General features: G+C 47.2%; 1 pseudogene; it reads left to right on the forward strand.

Moving 5' to 3' along the window:
* Positions 1–12,415: 12,415 nt before the first annotated feature.
* The window catches only part of LOC127192036 (intraflagellar transport protein 43 homolog), an 80,115-nt pseudogene continuing 71,255 nt past the window's right edge, over positions 12,416–21,275 (forward strand).

The raw sequence follows: 21,275 nt of genomic DNA on the forward strand, positions 1-21,275 counted from the left end.
TGGTTCTGAGTGTTGTGTGTGTGTGTGTGTGTGTGTGTGTGTGTGTGTGTGTGTTAGAGAGAGCCTGATTACTGCCTGTGGAAGAAGAAAAAACGTTGTCTCTTATAATCTATTTACATAAAATATGTGATCTGGGAAAAAGCAAACCAATAAACTGTCTCAATGCTGATTCATTCTCGTTCATGCATTTGGGGAAGGATGGTCTTGGCTTGGGTTGGTCTGAAAGAGCTAGGATCTTGCTTCTTGTTTTGGGAAAGACTGAATAAACTGCAGTGTGGGTCCAAGCCCCAGACTTATTCGTCTTGAGCTCTGTTGTCCATCTGGGTGTACAAACGCGTGTCCTGGGTAGGAGTTCACCGCCTTGCGTGCGGCCTGACAGGGTGGGGTAGGGTGAGCCCATAGTTAGGCGAGCCTGGCCTCCCTAGGTTGTACAACACATCCCAATTTTATGAGGTTGCTCACCGAACCTGAGCTAAGGCGCTCTTTGGAGACATATGGTGGTCATCGAGGCTTTTTAAGTAGAGAGTTTACGCTGCAGTTGCGGGTGTTAAAAGCTACTCCGGCAAGAAGGGCAAAACATTCACACGCCTCTGGAAAACCCTCAGCTAGCAGCTCAAATCCTCACTGGGTCCTAACATCCATAAGCGGGACGGTGGCGCCCCCTGCTGGCCGTCATGCGTGGTCCCCGTGAGTGGTGGAAGTAGTACGTGCAGTTTAATAAGTTCTCCTACGTGGGAGTCAGCACATAGCCTTAATGAAAGAGGAAAGGGGGGAAAAAAGCAGTTTGCAGATACCAACCAGGCTTTACCCCCCCTCCCCCCCACCTGCTTGCGGGCTCGCTGTGCCGGGACAGTGACTCAGCGCCCACACGCTGTGCAGCGAGCAGCTGCTGGCGGGAGGCAGGCGGACGGACGTGCAGCCGGAACCGTGCGCCTCTGAGGGCCTGAGACCTTCATTGTTCCTTCTCCCCTTCCAGCTTTTTCTTCCTTCCTCTTTCCCAAGCCTTTTTCGGACTCCCTTCACTTCTCTCTAGCCTTCTCTCTCTCCCTCCTTGCTTTCTGTCACCTCCAGATCCGGTGAAGAGGGCTAGTCTAGCTGGAAGGTCCAGAGCACCAATAGAAAGGGTGGCTAAGGTGGGGGCGCCATATACGTGCCTAGGAAGCCCGGAGAACTAGATCGCTCAGTCAGTCCCCGGAAGACCAATTATTGTGCTTTCCTGAAAGTTTTGCTGGCCGTTTGGACATGCCGAATTGTTTGCACCTCCAGCTGATTTAGGATGTCTGGAAGCTGTTTGGTTTGGAGGATGGAAGTGTTTGGGGGGATGGCGTTACAGAGCCCCAGCTATTGGACCGGGATGTTTTCTTCGTTGGAGAAGAAGCCTATAAACATAATGAAAAAGCACTGGGCCTGGGTCCAAGTCCACACATAACCTGATAGAGGCGGCTCCTGCCTCAGAAGAAAGCAGCCTATAGCGCATAGAATTCCCCTGCAAGGACTCAGTTGCTGGCCCCTGGCTGTAGGCAGCATCAGTCCCATCCAGTTCCGTGTCCTATTTGATCTTAACAATTACGTGAGGCTCCGACTAACAGTAGATCATACATGCAGCAACAGACCATGCTAGCCTCAAGGACTTCTTGCTAAACATTCCATTGGAACTGTGCCAGGCACCAATGAGGCACAAGGCTTGTATGAAAGAGGAAATGACTAGAAGCTCCAATTCTGCAACTTCTGTGCCAGTGGGTTCGGGGTGGTCTGAAGGGGCTACAGAAACTGCTAAGAGCAGAGATCCCCCTTTGGCCTCAGCGAAAGAGGCTCAAGCCGCTGGTTTCCAAGGTTTGTCCCGTAGCCACAGAGTCCTCCAGCCAAAACCTCACTCTGGCAGAACGTCAACCTACCAGACAAAGCTGCCAAAGACAGGTTGGGCACCGGCTTAGGGGCAGCTGGGAGCAGGGAACGGGCATCTAGCCTTCGTCTGAGGGAGTCTTATGACCTCAGGGAATTCAAGGCAAGCATAACCACCACGGTTCAGCCCTGAGAGTGAGCAGACAGCTGCTCTGCTGGAGCCCTTCCATTTGCTAACCCTGTGACTCGAGTGAGCAGACAGAGACCCTCTTATGACCAGCCTGGTACAGCGCTGGGATTATCTAAAGGTCACCAAGAAGTCTTGGGCCCTTCTCTGGAAGCTGTTTAACTGGCCTTCTGATTTTTTTTTTTTTCATAAGGTGCTGAAGGTTATTGGGATAGGGCCTCCTGATGCCAAGAACACATCACTTATCAACCATGTTGAGTCATTTGTGAGGTGATTTGAACCTGTCCACAGCTGAGAAGTAGTCACCGTTTTTATCTGTAGCTACTGTTGCTGGCCAGGGGAGTGGTATCGTCCATTTGTAATGAGCCAAGGGTACCAGACAGTTTCTTGAAACTTCAGCGCCAACAGGTTGTCTAAACACCTAAGGGTGGAAAGGAGAGGTGGGGTGGGATGGAAACCAATTCTTTTTTTAGCCCTTGCTTGGTGTTGGATATTCTCCTAACTGCTTCATGTACCTTATCTCACCGAGTCCCTACAATGGCTTTTTGAAGTAGTGTTATTCTCACTATTAGTAGATAAGGGAGAATTGAGCCTCAGAGACATAAAGTAACTCAGGCAAGGGCACACAGTGAGCAGCAAGTGGTGACACCTGCATTTGCACCCAAGGGCTGCAGGCTATCTTGATGCTATGCAGACATAAAAAGTAAAATGAGATAATTTTAACCTTTAGATTCTCAGGCCAGATGTCCCCAAATGTCCTCTAACTCCAAGGATGGCCTGAGCCAGTGATTTACACCTGTGGTTCTGAGAGCTTTCCACAGCGCCTGTAGGGTGGGGAAGGAGAGGCGCTTTGGCAGTGAGCTCAGTTCATGCAAAAGCAAGAAATGAAGTGAGTTTTGAATTCTTGGTCTTAGTTTGAAGCAAGGATTATAAATCAGGAATAGCCTTTTCCCATCCTGAGCTAAGCCACTGACCTCTTTGGTTTGCATTGCCAAATATAGTTAGAACATACACCGACAGGCCTCCCATGCTGGCTTCTGAGAGCAGGGCCTTCTCGGCTATTCCTGGCCCTGCTCAGTCCTGCGCTGCAGCTCCCCAGCTGCCCAGAAGAACACCTGTGTCTACAAAGCTGCAAACGCTGTTTGCACCCTTGAGGTGGGACCTTTTGTTTTGGCATCTGGTATTCAAGGAAACTTTTAAGAGAAGGTTCTGAGTCTGACTCCGAGGGAGCTACATGGGCCACCCCTCCTTTCCCCAGTGGAGGAGCAGGAGGCCCTGTTACCCTGAATTCCAGGGAGGGTTTTTTTTTTTCCAAAGCTGCATTGGAGGCTCTGTCTTCATTTGCATGGAAAGAAGGGTGAGGCTAGATAGATGTTTGGTGGTCCCACTGGTCTTGTTCCAGAGCTATTTTGGAACATTCTGGAAAAACAATAAAATGACTGTGGCCACACAGGCAGTTGATTTTTAGTAGACTATTATACGTTTATCTAACAGCAGAAAGTATTTGACTTATTACATAGTATTTATTCAGCCTAGCCAAGACTCACCTTTATGCCCATTCCCAGCCATAACCACCATTAGTATTCTAGTCTATACTTTTTAAGTCACTTTAATACAGCATAGGCACATATATTATAAACACATAGACCTATACAGCTAATACACAGACACGTTCTTTTAAGAAGAGAACCCTGGGGCTGGAGAGATGGCTCAGAGGTTAAGAGCCCTGACTGCTCTTCCAGAGGTCCTGAGTTCAATTCCCAGCAACCACATGGTGGCTCACAACCATCTATAATGTGATGCCCTCTTCTGGCCTGCAAGTGTACATGCAGGCAGAGCACTGTATACATAATAATAAATGAATCTTTTTAAAAAGACAAAGAAAAGAAGGGAACCCTTGGGGAAAGCTGAATTAAACACACTTGTCAGTTTAAGACAAACTGTCATTACCAGTCTGTGTAATGCTTCTCTCTTATAACATATACAACATATGTTGTTATATATAATATATACTAATTTTCATACCCTTTTTTGAATCCTTGATAGAAGCCTCTTTTAGTTTTTGGACACTAACATGCTGTGTAGCCAAGGCTGGCCTTGAATTCCTGATCCTCCTGCCTCCACCTCTTGAGATTACAGGTATGTACAGGTATGTACTCATGAGAAAACATGAGTTTCTCAACAGCCTTCCTTAAAATGTTTGATATACATATACGTACAAGTGGGATTTTAAGATGTATCATTTTTACACTGACATGTTTTAACATATAAACTTATTGTTACATTTTTATTTCCCAGTTTTCTTGCTCAATACACATAAGGAAATCCACTACATTTTATTTTTCCTATCTTTAAAAAAAAATTGAGTTTTAAAGTTTTTTATTTCTATCTTTGTGCAAGCCTAGTTCTATGTGCACCATATACATGAAGGTGGCTGCTGAGGTCAGAAAGAAATTGATCCCCTGTAGTTGGAGAGACAACTGAACCAGGATCCTCTGGAAGAGCCATTAGAACTCTTAAACACTAAGACATCTCTCCAGGCCCCTTTTGCCTTTTTTTCTTTTTTAACATACAACTTAAATTCATTAACTATTATCATTGTTGCTGTTGTTGCTGTTATTATTGTTTTGGTGTATGTGTGCACTTATACACATCATCTTCATGCTAAAACCTCCTGACTAATGGTAAAAATTCTGGATATAGTCAACTGAGAACTGAAGACTCAGGGACTGCACTCGAAAAGGCCTGTACCATCTCTGATCTTACCAGCAGTGAGTGAGGTTTCTCACCTCCTCACACTTTGCCAACCCTGGCCTAGGTGATGGCTGATTACATATGTCAGCTTGGCAGGGCTGTGGGATGCCCAGCTAGCTGGTAAAACATACTTTCTAGATGTGTCATGGAGGGTGTTCCCAGAGGAGATTAGCGTTTGAATCTGCAGACTTAGTAAAGAAGATCCACCCTCACCAATGTGGGCAGCCATCATCTGGTCGGTTGGCACTGGCGGTAGGACAAGAAGGTGCCGGAGAAAGGGGAAATCCCTCTCTCTTCTCGAGGCGGGATACCCATTCCCTCCTACTCATAGACAGTTTGGGACCTTCAGACTCCAGACCTTACATCAGCAGCATACTATCCCTAAAGACTGGGAGCTACACCCCCAATTCCTCAAGTTCCCAAGTCCTTTGGACTCAGACTAAATTACACCTTTGGCTTTCCTGTTTCTGTACTTTGTAGATAGCAGATCTTGGGACTTCTCAGCCTCCACAATTCTGTGGGCCAATTCCTATACCAAATATCCATGTATTCATGTGTATGTGTCTGCCTGCCTGCCTGCCTGCTGCCTGCCTGCCTGCTGCCTGCCTGCCTGCCTGCTGCTTGCCTGTCTGCTGCCTGCCTGCCTGCCTGCCTGCTGCCTGCCTGCCTGCCTGCCTGCCTGCCTGCTGCCTGCCTGTATGCTGCCTGCCTGCCTGCCTGCCTGCTGCCTGCCTGCTGCCTGCCTGCCTGCTGCTTGCCTGCTGCCTGCCTGCCTGCTGCCTGCCTATCATCTTGTGTTAGTTCTGTTTCTCCAGAGAGCCTTACAGATACAGCACGAGTCCTCTTCTCAGATGTATGATTTTGATCAGAGCTGGGGACGTGATGGACACTGTGACAATACGCTGGTCTAGTGTGTTTGAGGCCAAGGTTTGGTCCCCAGCACTGCAAATAAAGAAATGGAAGGCAAGGGCAATAGCGCCTACATTTCCACAGCTGATTCCCAGAGGGTTTTAACATGTCTACATTTACTTATTTATTGGTTATGTGAACTTTCCCTAACGAGGCAGGCAAATTTAAAAAGAAGTGGGATCATGTTTGCCTGTTGCTTGATTTTTTCCACTCATTTCTGTATCTTGGACATCTTTCAGTGTCGATAAATGTATGTACACACAGCATCATTTTCATTTCCTGCACGGCATTTCACTGACGAAAACATCACAATTTGTTTAATTGTTCCTCGCTGCCGTTACACAACAGAATGTTCCTATATTTTTTGCCATTAAAAATTCTCCCAGTGGGCTGGAGACATGGCTCAGAGGTTAAGAGCATTGTCTGGTTTTCCAAAGGTCCTGAGTTTAATTCCCAGCAACCACATGGTGGCTCACAACCGTCTATAATGAGATCTGGTGCCTTTTTCTGGCGTGGAGGTGTACATGCCGGCAGAATACTATGTAAATAAATAAATAAATCTATTTTTTAAATTCTCCTAGAGTATAGCTTCTTGCATTGAGTTTTGAATCATTTTATGACCATTTTTATAGAATAAATAATTGGAAGCAAAATGATTGGGGAGGGCAGAGGCAGGAGGATTTCTGTGAGTTCCAGGCTAGCCTGAGCTAGCAAGTCCTAGGCCAGCCAAGGTTATATAAAGAGACCCTATCTAAAAAAAAAAAAAAAAAAAAAAAAAAAAAAAAAAAAAGAAAAGAAAAGAAAAAAAAAGAAAAAGAAAAAAATGAATATGACTTGTGCATATGGGTGTGGGCCCACAGGTGTGGGCACACAGATGGGGGCAGGACAGCTATTGGGAGTTGGCTCTCTCCTTCCACTGTAGGCTGGGGAGGTCAGTGTGGCGAGCTTAGGATGCCAGGCTTGCTCAGAGCTTATAGCCACTGATCCATCTCACAGGTCCTCATGATTCTGATACTACCCTTTATATCCTTAGTACTTTAAAAAATTACTCAATTTATAATCTTGTCCTAATAGCACAATTGTCACTGTCATATGACTCTTCTTCATTTCCTGTTATAATTTGAACTTTGTGGTTCATTTATGGTGTCTGTGTGGACTGGACTGAGGTGATTCACTCCACAGAGGCTGTTTGCTTCTTTTTGAGACAGGGTCATGTGTGTGTGCATGTGTGTAAAACATAAAATAGCCTTTTCCTTCTATGGAGACCAGACTATGTCCTGCTCCAATTGTTCTCTATTGTATGTAACAGCAGCATTCAAGCTGTGTCTTAGCTCAAATAGCTCCATTTGTAAACAGCAGTCGGCTCCATTTTGAGTGCAAGTGCGTAAACAGAATGATTCCACACCTTGTTTGTGAAAGCAAACACAACTGGCAGAGAGGATGAGGCAAAGACTTATAAGCAACATTTACACACAGAAAACACTGCCTCCTAGGAAGTTATCCAAGAACATTAGGAACACACGGGTGTATCAAAACCCTGCCAGGAAAAAAAAAAAATAAGACAGGTTTGTGAACTTACCAAACACACCAGACCAACAGAGGAACACCTGGTTGCTGTAAAAAGAGCAACACCCAGCACTGTGCTCATCAACCTGCCCTTAGAGCATCAGATGCGCATGTCCCAAAGGATGCCTGATGCCAGCTCCTGGGACTGCTGGGACAACACCTCTTTGCATTAGCTCTGGGCTCCTTCACTAAGGTCATTGGAGCCCTGTTGTCTCTTTAACCCTTTATTTGCTATTCTGTAACATTCAATATGTGGTCTGAGAGTTGAGATTAATAATTGAGATTGGAATAAAAGACATGTATTTGCCCTTCTAAGGTTGTGGCTACCAGGTGATATTGGTAGTACTTGGTGATGTAAAGCCAAGGAAATTGATATGTCTGTGAATTTGTTATTCAGTAATTACAGTGTGTCCGTGTGTGTGTGTGTGTGTGTGTGTGTGTGTGTGTGTGTGTGTGTGTACGTATTTAGAGACAAGCTCACTATGCAGGGCTGGCTTGCCTAGACCTCAAAGAGACATGCCTGCCTCTGAATCCTCAGTGCTGGCATAAAGGGACCACCAGTTACTTCAGGTATGCCTCTAATATAGCTCGCTCCTGCCACCTTCGTAATTTACATCTTCAACGGCCTACGTGCAGTCTTTTTCTGCCTTAATATTTCAGAACATCCACTTTTCTTTTAATGATGTCATGATTTTTTTTTTTCATTCTTTAAACATTTGGATGGAATGGAATGTATTTTGCTTACGATGAGAGGCAGGGACTTCATTTTATTCTCTCTCCAAACTGCCAAGTGGTTGTTCAGCATGCATACGAAATAAGATGCAGCTTTGCAAACTGCACTCTTCAGTCTCCAGAGTGAAGTCTGAAGTTCCCTGGGGTGACAACAGGGGAGAACCCCAGCCAGGCTCTTTCTTTGGCTTCCAGGGGGCACAGCTCTACTCTTCCTGTTTTATATGTTGGGGCTTCATGTCAGGCATCTGCTTATAGATGAGCGCTATGACAACTTCTCAAACAGTAAATATTTGAGGGGTTCTGGTCCTTTCTTTTATTGCTCAGTGCGCCATTTCCTGCACTAGCTTAACAATATTTACAAGCTTATGCTGAAACTGCTCAAACTCATGAAAAAGGCAGAGATAATAAAACGAAGGCTTCTTATATTCGTTATTCAAACCCAGCAAGTAAAGCTGGTTGTGGTGGTATTAGCCTGAATGTCGTCCCATACTTGGGAGGCTGAGGCAGAAGGGTTGCTTGCTCCAGGCTAACCTGGGTTACATTGTGAGTTCAGGGCTAGCCAGGGCTACACATTGGGACCCTTAGTCAAAGCAATTCAACAATTATGATGATTTGTGGATTTTTGGTTCTCTTCGTTTTGTTCTCCTTGTGAGTTCCTTCTCTCCTTCCCCCTCGGCATCATGCCTCTTTGTCCCGAATCTCATTACACACGCCTTCAAAAATTGAAAGAAGTTCTCTTATATAACCGTCACTTAACATAAACAGTAATTCTGAGGGACCATCTCATACCCAGTCTATAATCAAATTTGTCCCCGAAATGTATTTGACAGTGGTTTGTTCCAAACAGATGCCAAGCAAAACTGTTCAGTCTCTAACAACTTTTTAACCTAGAGCCAACCCCTTCTTCCCTTTTGTTTTCATGCCATTGACTTCTTGAAGAAAACAATGTATTCACGAGTATGATTCAGAACTTAGTACACAGACAGCTTTGGAGTCTCCTCTTCACCACCCGTGAGGCCTGAGCAGGGACAGACTGGCCTGCCGGGCATGGGTGGGGCAGATGGCACATCCTCCCAGAGCTGCAGTATTTCTTACATAGAAAGAATCTTGCAATGTCGGTCCTCCTGCTTTTCCACGCTACACTTTTTCCACTTGACCTTTCCCCTAGTAAGTCAGCAGCATGGCCCAGAGGAGAATTAAGATTGGTACAACCGGAACGCAAGGAGAAAGAATTAGCCTGAGCTAACCTAAGTGGTCAATGTTCAGTTTTCTGGCTTTTTAAACAGCCTCTCGAAGCTCACATCAAAAGCAATCGTTTGAAAGTCAAAGCGTTTTACTTGCAGAGAGGCAGGTTTTGTTGAGAGGAGAAAAGGCCCTTCAGAGTCAAAAGGGGGACCCGGAAGCTCCAGGGCTCGGCCTTCACCCACGTGGGAAAGTATACTGAGCCCCTCACCCAGTCCTCTGCGGACCCAGGAGGTGGCGGGAGGTGGGGAGATGGGACAGTGGGTAGAGAGGCACCTCCAGCAGGTCAGTCTAGCTTCCTGGGGGTGGGGGGGGGGTGGGGGCAGTCACATGCCCACAGTCCCTCCCAGTCATCTGAATGGGTCTAGCTGTTCTGAGCCAGCATCCTGTCAGCTGTATTCCTTTGACTGCGGCAGGGCAGGCAGACTGTCATCCACAGTAGCTTGCAGGTCCTGCTTTAGCACAGATGATCTCTGCCAGTACCCAGGATTATTGATGAGCACCGCGGGGGGGGGGGGCGGCCCTTCCCCCATCCTGATTGCTCCACACAACAAAAGACACTCACCGAGCCACTCCCAGCTTGTTATACCAAAGAATAGGCCAAAGAGATGGTCACCTACCTCTGTGGTAGGGTGACACTGAGTTTACAAGTCACACATGGTCCTGGAGGCCCAGCCTGGTGTTGCTTTTGCATTAAGCCTAGCTGGTAACCTTTTGCCTCAATTTAATGGATGCCAGTTAAAGCAGCAAGCCTTAACCTCTTTTGCCTATTAAAAACACATGAGGGGTCTTGTAGAAACTTCTGATAGGAGCACCATGCCAAATTAATTGAACTAGAAGCTCTCTGGGCAGGGCAGGGCGCCGCTGCTGTTGTGCTCAGCATTTTACCTCGTGAAACCACTCAGCTTTGTTCAGCTCACACTTTGTCATTCCTCAGCAGTCCCAAAAACGGATCTGAAACAGATTAGAACAGGAGTTGATGGGTTTATTTGTTTTAGGCGCAGGGCTTCATCTTGTGGAACAGTCAGGGCTAGAAGGGTTAACCGCAGCCAGAAGGGCAGGTGTTTGGAGAGAGGGCGAGCTTCAGCAGTGGGAAGAAAGCCAGCTGGCTATGCGGCAACACAAAACAGGTGTTCTGATGGCCCCTGCGTGCGGGCATCCAAGAGTAGTAGCTGCAGTATGTGACTGGGCACCAAGGATGACAGAGAGCAAAACAAGGTGGTGTGCACTTCCAGTTCCAAGCCTCAGGCACGAAGATTGCAGGTTCAAGGCCGGCATTGGATGCAAACTGGGATCTCACGGTAAAAATCAAAACAATAGTAAAAGCTAAATAGTAAATAAACAAACAAGTGAAAAGAATGACAGAAAGCCTTCTAAAAGCAAGCACACCAAAGAAGTCCCACTTGGAATTCAGAGAAAGAACTGAGTTACTGCTTATCCTAGGTTCTGCCCTCTCCACTCCCCCACCCCCACTCATACGTTAAACTCTTAACCTGCAGAATCTCAGCACATGACTTTGAAGAAAAATTCAGAAAAAAACAAAGAGAGCAGTTAAGAGTGCTGCTGCTGCTGCTGCTGCTGCTGCTGCTGCTGCTGCTGCTTTGGTGGAACACCAGGCTTCAGTCCCCAGCACCCACATGGTGGTCCACAAACACCTGTAACTCCAGTACCAGAAACTCTGATACCCTCTTCTGCTCCCAACCCCAGAGGCACTGGGCATGAATTTGGTGCACATACATACATACATACAAACACTCATATACATAAACTTGAAAACACAAACAAGCAAACAAACATTTTTTAAAAAGAAATAAGAAATAAGATGTGTGTGTGTGTGTGTGTGTGTGTGTGTATGTGTGTGTGAATCTAATCTGTATTTTCTTATTTCTATTTAGTTCTGTGGCCTTGCATGTAAGATTCTCTTGCCTCAGCCCCTGAGTGCTGGGGTTACAGATGAAGGCCACCATGCTAGGCTCCTCTGTGTCCACAGGAAGACCCATCCCTAAGTACACAGAGAAAAGTTAGCCACCTGCAAGCCAAGGGCAGGGTGCATCTTGCCTGCAGAAGCACAAGAAAGCATATTTCTACTGCTCAATCTCCTGGCCTTTAGTATTTTGTTATGGTCCCAACAAATCATTACCTGTTGAAGGAATTTGTAGGAACAGAGCATGGCTACCACCTCAGAGACATAGTACTGTGGCTAGACCTCAAACAGTTGTGTGACCGGGTCACAGATTCAGGGCAAATAGAATTTCGTATGAGCGTGTATCCTTGAGTATGCCAGAAGACTGCTCAGTGTCTTCCTCTAGTGCCCTCATCTCATTTTTTGAAACAGGGTCTCTCACTGAACCTGGAATTTACTGACTCGGCTGGACCGGCTGACCAGTGAGCCCTAGGGATGGACTTGTCCTCCTTCTCAGAACTGGGATTACTGCTATACTTGGCTTCTTTTTTTTTTTTTTCCCCCTTTTCTTTTTAGTTAGTTAGTTAGTTTGTTTTCTGAGACAGGGTTTCTCTGTGTAGCCTTGGCTGCCCTGGATTCACTTTGCAGACCAGGTTGGCTTTGAACTCACAAAGATCCACCCACCTCCGCTTCCCGAGTGTTGGTACTAAAGGTGTGTGCGCCACCACAGCGAGCTTACACCCGGCTTTTTACATGGGAGCTGGGATCTGAACTCAGGTCCTTATGCTTGTATGGCAAGCACTTTACATCCTGAGCCATCTCTCCAGGCCTTGAGTTTCATTCATTCATTCAATAATGTTACAGTTTCTGCAGCTACTGTGTGCTGGGTCCTGCTCCAGGCACCAGTTATACTGCTGATGGAGTGGTCCAGTGAGAGAGGATGTTGCTGTGGACTGGAGTGTATAGAGAATGAGGTATTGACACCAAAACAACTAGTGATGTTTGTTCAGTCACCTTGGCCTTGTACACACCTGTCCACAGAGAGGATCAGAGACCTTATCTGCAAAGAGGAAACTGTGTGAGCTGGACCAAATAGGTTATCTATACCCATTCCAAATAGACAGTTTTTCCCTAGAGGAGGAAGTCGATTTTCTGTGCTTACAGTTTCCGTTGGCACTAGGTGAACAGACTTTAAAAGTTTCCACTGAAGGCTCCATTTCGGTTCTCTGCTTTAATACACAACATCCCAACTGCATCTTAACTTTGCTAGTTTTTCTGAAATGCCAAAGTTTTTTCCACCTCAAGGAGGGAAGCTGGTGTTTCCAGGCAGTAACCCCCATGCCACTGTGGACATCATCTGTGCCATTGTAGACATCTGTGCCACTGTGGACATCTGTGGTACCATGGACATCTGTGCCACTGTAGACATCATCTGTTCCACTGTAGACATCATCTGTGCCACTGTGGACATCTGTGCCACTGTAGACAACAACCAAAACACCTTAATTCAGACCACATTGACTCTTCTGCCCTGATTGAGGAAAAAAAAGACACCAACAAAAATGCCCTCCAAATGATTAGTTTTGTTCCAAATAAGCATCCATGCCAAATTCCCTCCACCAGTGTTTTATTACATGACAGGCACGTTATCAACACTGAGTCAGGAGACTCTCACTAAAAGTTGGGAAGCTTTTGAGTAAACTGTCAGGCCAGACGTGACAAGCTGATAACACCAGGGAATGGCCGTGGCCCTAAGATCTTGCTGCTTAGACCAGGCACCCCTCTCTGCTTTATCGCTGCGGAAGACTCCTCACTCACCTCATTATTTGAAGCCCTGAAGTGAAGGGAGAGTCCAAGAGAGCCTGGCTGATTTATACTCTGGCCTTGTTCTGTTTCGTTTGGCAGGCAGGAGAGGGGACAGTAAAGGAGTTGGGCTTTGAAGTCAGGCAACCTTGAAGTTGCGCACTGACTCTCCCTCCTCCCAGCCCTGTAATTGTGGGCAAATCTCTGTAACTTCAGTCTCTATTTCATTAGCTATAAAGCCAGGGTAATCATATTTACAGTATGGGCTTGTAAGGATGAATGATACAAGGTATATGAACGCCTCAACCCCTGGTTGGCAGTATAATCAATGCTCATTAACTGGCTATGTTAAAAGATGGTAACAACTGAGAATGTCTTTGCTTAAAACAAAAAGCATCTGTGTGTGTAGTGTGTGCCCACATGTATGCAAGTACATGTGCCTGGTGCATACATGTGGAAGCTGGAGGAAGACTTTGGGTGCTTTGTTCGGTCCCTCTCTTCCTTAGTGTCTTGAGCCCTGGTCTCTCATTTCCCTGTCCCAGCACAGGCACACTGGCTTCTCAGGTGGTCCCTGGGATCTGAACTTAGGCAAGTGCTCTTACACTAAGCCGCCTCTCCAGCCCGTGCCTGTCCTTTCTCCAACCCAGACCAGAAAAGCTGAAGTAGTGGGTAGACTGGTTCAGCTCAGATAATTCATACAAGGAGCCAGACTTGAGGATCTCACCTCAACTCCAACATTCTAAGATACGAACCGAGCATCAAAGAGGCCCCAGGAGGGCAGCCATCTTCTCTAAGCAGTTCCTCTGGAGACATGCTCCCCAGAACTTCCAGTTCTGGATCTTACAGGACCCAGTTATTCCAAAGGAGCGTGGCTTAGAAAAGGAAGCCTGGACAGAGAAGACCAGTTCATTTCGTGCTGCGAAAGCGATTCTTTCTTTGGGGTAACAGAACGAGAGCAAAGGGACATTTGACCCTTCCAAGATTTTTTTTTTTTAATGTGAAATAGAAGGTATGCACACCATCTTGTTTTCTGACAGAGCTTTGAAAAATATTTTTTTCTGGCATATTAACGATCCCTCTTAAAATACCAAAGATGGGGGCCATAAGGGAGCTTCTCTTTCTGAGCAACGACTGAGAAGGGAATTCTAATGAATATTTTGGCACACAGATGTCATTTTCTGGCTCTTCCAGGACCCAAGAGCAGTGGGTCATGATTAAAGCTGCTGATGGCAATGGCAGACAGTCAGTCCAAATGCTTTCTCTCTGCTGTCAATTCTCTGCATTAAATGATTTAACATCATGTTTGTGTAGTTGGACATCCACACAGAGGGGAAATTAGATGTTGATATGAATTCTGAAGCATTTCTCCAAAAGATACTGTTTATTACATTCAAAGGATTTGTACAGTGTTTTCCTTAGCTAATAAGTTGAAATGACCCTTTCCATGAAGAGAGCTAAGAAGCTCATCCCGATGATGTCAGGGTAAGATAACTTTGCCTGTCTGCTTCCATCCCTCCCTCCCTCCCTCCCTCTATCCCTCCCTCCCTCCCTCCCTCTCTCCCTCCCTCCCTCCATCCCTCCCTCCCTCTGTCTTTCCCTCCCTCCCTCCCTCCATCCCTCCCTCCCTCCCTCCCTCCCTCCCTCCCTCCCTCCCTCCCTCCCTCCCTCCCTCCCTCTATCCCTCCCTCCCTCCCTCCATCCCTCCCTCCATCCCTCCCTCCCTCCCTCCATCCCTCCCTCCCTCCATCCCTCCCTCCCTCCCTCCCTCCCTCCCTCCATCCCTCCCTCCCTCCATCCCTCCCTCCCTCCGTCCTTCCCTTTGTTGATAGAATTTCATGTAGTTCAGGCTGGCTTTGAACTCATTATGTTCTGGAGGGTGACCTTGAATTTCTCATCTTTCTGCCTCCACACCCCCCCCCCCAATACAGAGATTGAAAGAATGTGTCCCCACCCTGGTTTTATGCAGTGCTGTTGGTTAATTACTGGGATTAGCATGCTAGGTGAGCAAGCACTCCACCAACTGAGGCACACTCCCAGCCCCAATATCATGTTTTCTGTAGGAAAGTGCAAGCAGCTCATGTGTTTGGAGTTGAAGCCACACACTAAGTCAATGACTGTTGTCCCCATCTGGTACACCACCTTTCCGGAAGCTCTCCTAGGCACTGTTGGTGCTGCAAGTTCGATTATGAAACTTAAAAAAGGCCAAGGCTACTCATTTTTCTGTCAACTCAACTTCCAGAAAGAAAACCCACAAGTACATCTGTTTGCAAGATCTGCTAGGATCTTAGGAACCAGATTTACAATCCTGTCTCTTTTTTTCTTTAATACATTTTGTACCTTTTACGAAAGAGCAAAATCTTTCATCCCTCCATCCTCCTCCACTCCTCCACTCTCCTTCCATCCTCCCTTATCCTCCTCCACTCTCCCTCCATCCTCCTCCACTCTCCCTCCATCCTCCTCCACTCTCCCTCCATCCTCCTCCACTCTCCCTCCATCCTCCTCTACTCCTCCACTCTCTCTCCATCCTTCTCCATCCTCCTCCACCCTCCTCCACTCCTCCACTCTCCCTTCATCCTTCTCCATCCTCCTCTACCCTCCTCCACTCTCCCTCCATCTTCCTTTACCCCTCTGCCCTCCTCTAAAAGGTCAGTATTTCAGTTTTTTCCTCATGGAAATAAAGCAGCTAAATCCAAGCATTTCTGAGAGAGTTGAAAACACCATTTTGGAGGGAGATAAACTGCCCAGTTGTTTCCTTTTTTTTTAATTTAAAATTTTAGATTAAGTCCATTAAAAGTCATTTAGATTATATTCTTTTTATTTAAAAATTTGCTTATATTATGTGTGTGCATGCATGCATGTGTGCCTGAGTGCCTGAGTGCACGTGCATGTGTGTGTGTGTGTGTGTGTGTGTGTGTGTGTGCATATTTGCATGCCATGGTATACATATAGAAGTCAGAACACAGTGTGTGGAAGTTGATTCTCTCCTTCCACCCTGTGAGGCCCAGATTGAACTCAGGTCCTCAGGATGGGCAGCAAGCAAGTACCCTTACCCACTGAGCTACTACTTCGCAGGCTCCAGTCATGTCTTAAAGGTAAACCCGGATTTTCCCCTCAAAACAATTCAGCAAAAGACTGGCCTGCAAGCTTCAGCACAACCCCAGGATAATGCAGACTTTTCAGCTGCAACTTGCACATTGAACGCCAAGCATAGCACTAAGTAAAGCAAGGAGACATGGGGCCAAGTGGAAAAGTGATCATAGCACTGTCAGCTCCTGAGCCCAGTGCAACAGCAGCTCCAGGGGATGATGGGACTTTCTGAGGTCTATAACTTGCCAGGTACATCAGTTTCAGGTTCTACTAAGGCCCCTTCCCAGGCCCCACGGTCTAGCCTTGGATAACATTATAATAGATGGAGCAAACACAGTGACTTGTTAGTCTACTTCCGCATACTTGGGTTTATTTGATAGCCTCTCCTTCAAGGAGAAGCTGTGACACTGGGCCACAGGATGTGGAAGAGTCATTGCCAGAGCCTGTGTCATCTGGATGTTCTCCTGGTAGTCGCTTTCCTACTTGGCTCACAGAAATCAGAGCTTCTGGCTTTGGACAGGGGTGTTTGGGAAAGTCTTTTGTCAAAACACTCACAGCCCATTGCAGACCACTCTAGACTACCCACATGACAAAATGGTGGCGTGCCTGTCTCTAGGCCAGTAGGGTGACTCAGACAAGGCTACACCTGACACTTTGTTTTCATTCCATGCCAAAGAGTAAAACAATGTAACCCTCTGCTGCCACCTGCTGTTCCTTTGGAATATATTAGCGGAATCATTCTAAGCTTGTGTATTGGTTAATCTTTGCCAAAAGCCTTGAGGAAATTTGGGGGCTGTGAACTGTTTGTTTATATAACTCTGTACCAGCAGGTCTGTTATGTGCTAGGATAAACTGTAGGGTCCTGTGGGTGCTTGCTCTCTTGTAAGCTAGTTCAGTGGCTGTCTGCCCCATCCATCAGACTACGTGAGACTCAAGAGGAAGAGAGCTCACTCTGACCCTACAGAGGACCTACAGGGCCCCGCCCAGTGAGCCCCTTGAGCAAGGTCCAAACCTTCAGAGTTCACATATCTTTTCCTCATGGAGCAATGATGCCATCTGAGCCATAAGTGAAGGCTGGTTCCCGCACGGACTGTTCTCTGAAGGATGTGTCAGTGGGTAGCATCCCCACCCACCCCACCCCGGAAGTGGAAAAGGTCCTCCTAGTAGAACGGCTGGCAGGCTTTAGATAAAGTTCCCTTGCAATGTCTTCAGATGGTTTATCTTTGTCTTCTTTGAGGTAACCGAGGCAGATTAAGCTTCCTTCATTCCCAGGGAAGTGAAGATAATCAGGTGGGAGACTCTGGCCTTAGGTCGATGTGAAGAGAAGGGTTAGGTGTTCACAGTCAGACTTGGGCTGGTCTGAAAGGGGCTCTTAGTCATCTTGTCGGGGCCAGAGAGGACAGGGATCAGTTATCTTGACCTTTCTAGAAATTGGGATTTTCCCCTTTGACATCTTCGGGAAGAGGAAATCACATCCAAGACTTTCTGCTGTCCTTGCTGCCTTTGGGAGTTCTCTAAATAGTGATCTTTTATTAACAGGCAGAGATTAACGAGCCTGTTAAATGTGTTTTCATATAAGTCAAAGTGTTTTTTTTTTTTCAATGTCAAAGCTAGTTCTTTTTAAACGACATAGAGTATTAAGGAAATGACCCTTGATTTTTCTCCTATCAGATTGTGCCTGCCTGATAAGACCAGGTACGCCATGGCTCAGTCCCGTGTCTCTGGCACAGCTCCTACTTAGGAGCATGTTTGTTGAATGCCTGAGCTGACTGGCTATAGGCGCATCTGTGGAAATCCTGGCAGCAAGGTGGGGGTTGGGAGTGGGGTTGGGGGTGGGAAGGAGTAGAAGGTAACTTCCCGGAATTCCTCCGATGGACTGTTCTTTCGTTCGTGGTAGACAAACGCTGAGCACTAGCATGTGAAGGGGAGAGTGAAAGTCATACTGTGTATAAGCTCCAAGATACAGACGCACTGCTTAGAGAGTAAGCACACCTCTTGAAAAATTGTCAAGAAAGTCACAACATGCAAAACTCCAGTGTCTGGTTCTCTAACTCTTGCCCTTGTTAATGTAGTTCACAGGCCCGTGTTTATGCTTTGTGCATTCTCTTGTTTATGTCCTGTTGTCCTTCTGTAGGGTTGTGTAAAGGCTTTGGGGATGGTCCAGCCTGGCTCAGCCACGGGAGAGGCCAGACACTAAAGCAGTACTTCCTTGGGGGTGTGGGTGTGGGTGGGAGGTGGGGGTGTAGGTGTGGGTGTGGGTGGGAGGTGAGGGTGAGGGTGGGAAGTGGGGGTGTGGGTGGGAGGTAGGGGTGGGGGGGTGAGGGGTGGGAGGTAGGGGGTAGGGGTTGGGGGTGGGGGCAATGTGGTCCTGGCAATGGAAAGGGAGTGAATCCAAGCTGGAGGAAAACTCTTGCAGGTCTAGGGTAATGACTCAGCTTCCTTCTCCTTCCAAGACACTCTTGACAGTTCTTAGTTCTAGAAGATTCTGGGATGTCTCACTTTTCTGCTCTAGGTAGGGAGAATGAATAAGGCAAGTGGTTACCATCCTTGCTTTGAGGAGTGTTGGGGCCTACCATCTCTTGCATCTGTTGTGTCCTTGCTCACTCTAGAAACCTTATCCCGAGCTCAGAGTTCCAGACAGCGAGCGCAACCAACTTCTTCACTTTGAGTTGGTAGAGATAGCAATTGATGAGAAAACCAAAGATGGTCAGAAGGCTGGACAGACAGCCAATTGGTCAGATGGCCACTACTGCTGCAGCCTGACAAAGGTTCTCACACAGGGCATGTGGTAGGCTCCACGGTGAGCAGATTGGCAAGGCCATTGCTTCTGTAGCAGGCTTGTCTTCTAGTGAGCAAGAAGTCTGCCAGGGGGTGTTAAGGCGTGATTGTTTTCCAGTGTTTTCGATACCAGCTTTTATGCCTCCTGTTGTGTCTGGTAACTAAGATGCTGTCAAGAAAAATACAGAGAGGCTTCTTCTCTGAGCTGAAAAAGAGCACTTTTGCAATTAGCCTTTTGTCCCTTCAGTCTGTTTCTCTTAGAACAAATGTAATCTTAGTCGCTACGAACTGTTTAAAATAGCTCTTCTGATGAGTCACCTAAAGTGAAGCTGCAGATACACTATTGTTTCAGCCATAGCAGGTTTGACAAGCAAGCCAACTCCTGGTGATCACTCATGGGGGGGGGGGGCTTGAGGGGGGAGGGAGAACGACTGTAGCTGTAGCTCACATGTGTTTTGAAGCCAACCTTTAAAACACGCAGGGAGCGCGAAAGGCCTCAGAGGATGCATTGGCACCACATATCTCAGCTCAGTCTGAGAGCAGAGGTAAAGGGTCTCTGAGAGCTCCTTGTTCCTCAGTCATTACTTCCTCCATCACTCCCCCCCACCCCCAGCCCTCCCCTGTCCCCAGGAGGGTGCACAGAACCATAGGGAACTCTCCAGGAGGCCTTGCAGAAGGGTCAGAGGGCTTTGCAGACTCTAAGGAAGAGATGAAAGCTTTAAACAGAATGTGCCAGGGCTTGAAAGGTCATTATCTCGTTCACACTTACCTCAGAATCTAAATATTGTCTGAAAATGGATAAGTTTGCCAGGCCCATGAGCGGTGAAATCACCCAAAATAGCTCTCAGGAATCTCCAAGGCCAATGTGGCTCTGGCAAGCCGTGACACTCAAATCAGTTGCTGCCTGCGTGGGACCTCAACAGCAACACAACATGGCAGCAGCTCATAGGAAGGGGTTTACTCCCCAGCCCTTGGGAATGGCACTGGTGGCGCAAGCCTTTAATCCCAGCACTCTGGAGGTAGAGCCAAGCAAATTGCTGTGAGTTCGGGGCCAGCCTGGTCTACAAAGTGAGGCCAGGGCAGCCAGGGCCTCAGAGAAAAACCCTGTTCCAAAAAAACGGGAAAAACAAAAACAAACAAACAAACAAACAAAAACAAGCAAGCAAATAAACACAACCAGATGCCTCTCATTGTCAAGTAAATCAGTCTTTCTTTTTCACCAGCTTCAAGTGTGGGAAGAGACCTTGTGCTCTTCAAGTAACACAGGCCTCTGGAAAAACTCTGCCCTTCTCCCCAGCTGTGGCATAGTGTGGCATCGCAGCAGCTGCAGCAGCAGCAGCAGCAGCAACCAGCTTTTCCCTGGCCCCACCCTCGATTGGTTAAAGCCAGGTTACCTCCTGCCAGGCAGCTGCAGGGTCAAAGTCCAGAGCAGTTGTTCCCAAATAAACATGTCCAACAAAGGCGGTTCCCAGCAGTGGATGGGGCTACACTCCAGAAAGTTGTTTGCAAATCTGTACTTTAGAATCCGGAAGACTATTCCTCAGGGGGAGCAATGTTACTCTGTGTGGCAAGGTTCCCAGGCTAGCCCACATCACTGAAGGAACCCTGTAGGCAATAGAGACACTTGCTGAGCCCAGTAGGATGCAGTGATGTGTGAATTCAGTTACCTCAGTCCCAGCTTTGTAGGGGGTTGACTTAGCAGCTCCCGTCTGCACTGGGCAGCCCCATCCCTTGGCCTCAGGTCCAGACTGAATAATGGGAAAACAAGCTGATCACTGGCATTCCCGTCTCTGCTTCCTGACTTCAGAAGGGATGTGACCAGCTGCCTCATGTTCTGTCACCGTAAACTTCCTCGCCACAATGGACTGTACTCTCAAACTGTGAACAAAAATAGATTCTTTCTTCCTTTCTTAAGTTATTGTAGGTGCTGTTTGAAATCTGTTTTTCTCTTATGTGTGTGGATGTTTTGCCCACATGTGTCTGTGAACCATGTGCATGCCCATAGAGGCCCGAAGAGGGCAGCAGATTCCCTCCAACTGGAGTGACAGATAGTAGGCGCTGGGAACCCAACCCAGGTTCTCTGGAAGAGCAGCGGATGCTTCTAATGACCTGGGCCCGCCCCTTTTCCACCTGAGCCCGCCCCTTTTCCACCTGAGCCCGCCCCTTTTCGGGTAGTCTGCTGCTTCCATCTCTTGAATGCTGATATTAGAGACAAGGATCCCATGCCTGGCTCCTTCCTCTTTGTTTTCTTTTTCCTCCTTTCTTTGGTGTACCCCGGCCCCACCCCCCTTCTCATGAGGGCTGGGATGTAAGAGGAAGTGAGAGTTGGGATGGATCCCTGGCCCGGGAAGAACTATTTACTGGAAGAGCAGAGAGGAACTTCTACTGTTTTGTTCTGGTAACTTCTTTGTTCATAGCATCCTCAGGATCAGAATAAATGGTAGATTTAGACCCTCATGGGGGTTTGGGAAG

Source organism: Acomys russatus, chromosome 7, assembly GCF_903995435.1.
Source record: "Acomys russatus chromosome 7, mAcoRus1.1, whole genome shotgun sequence".
NCBI lineage: Eukaryota > Metazoa > Chordata > Mammalia > Rodentia > Muridae > Acomys > Acomys russatus.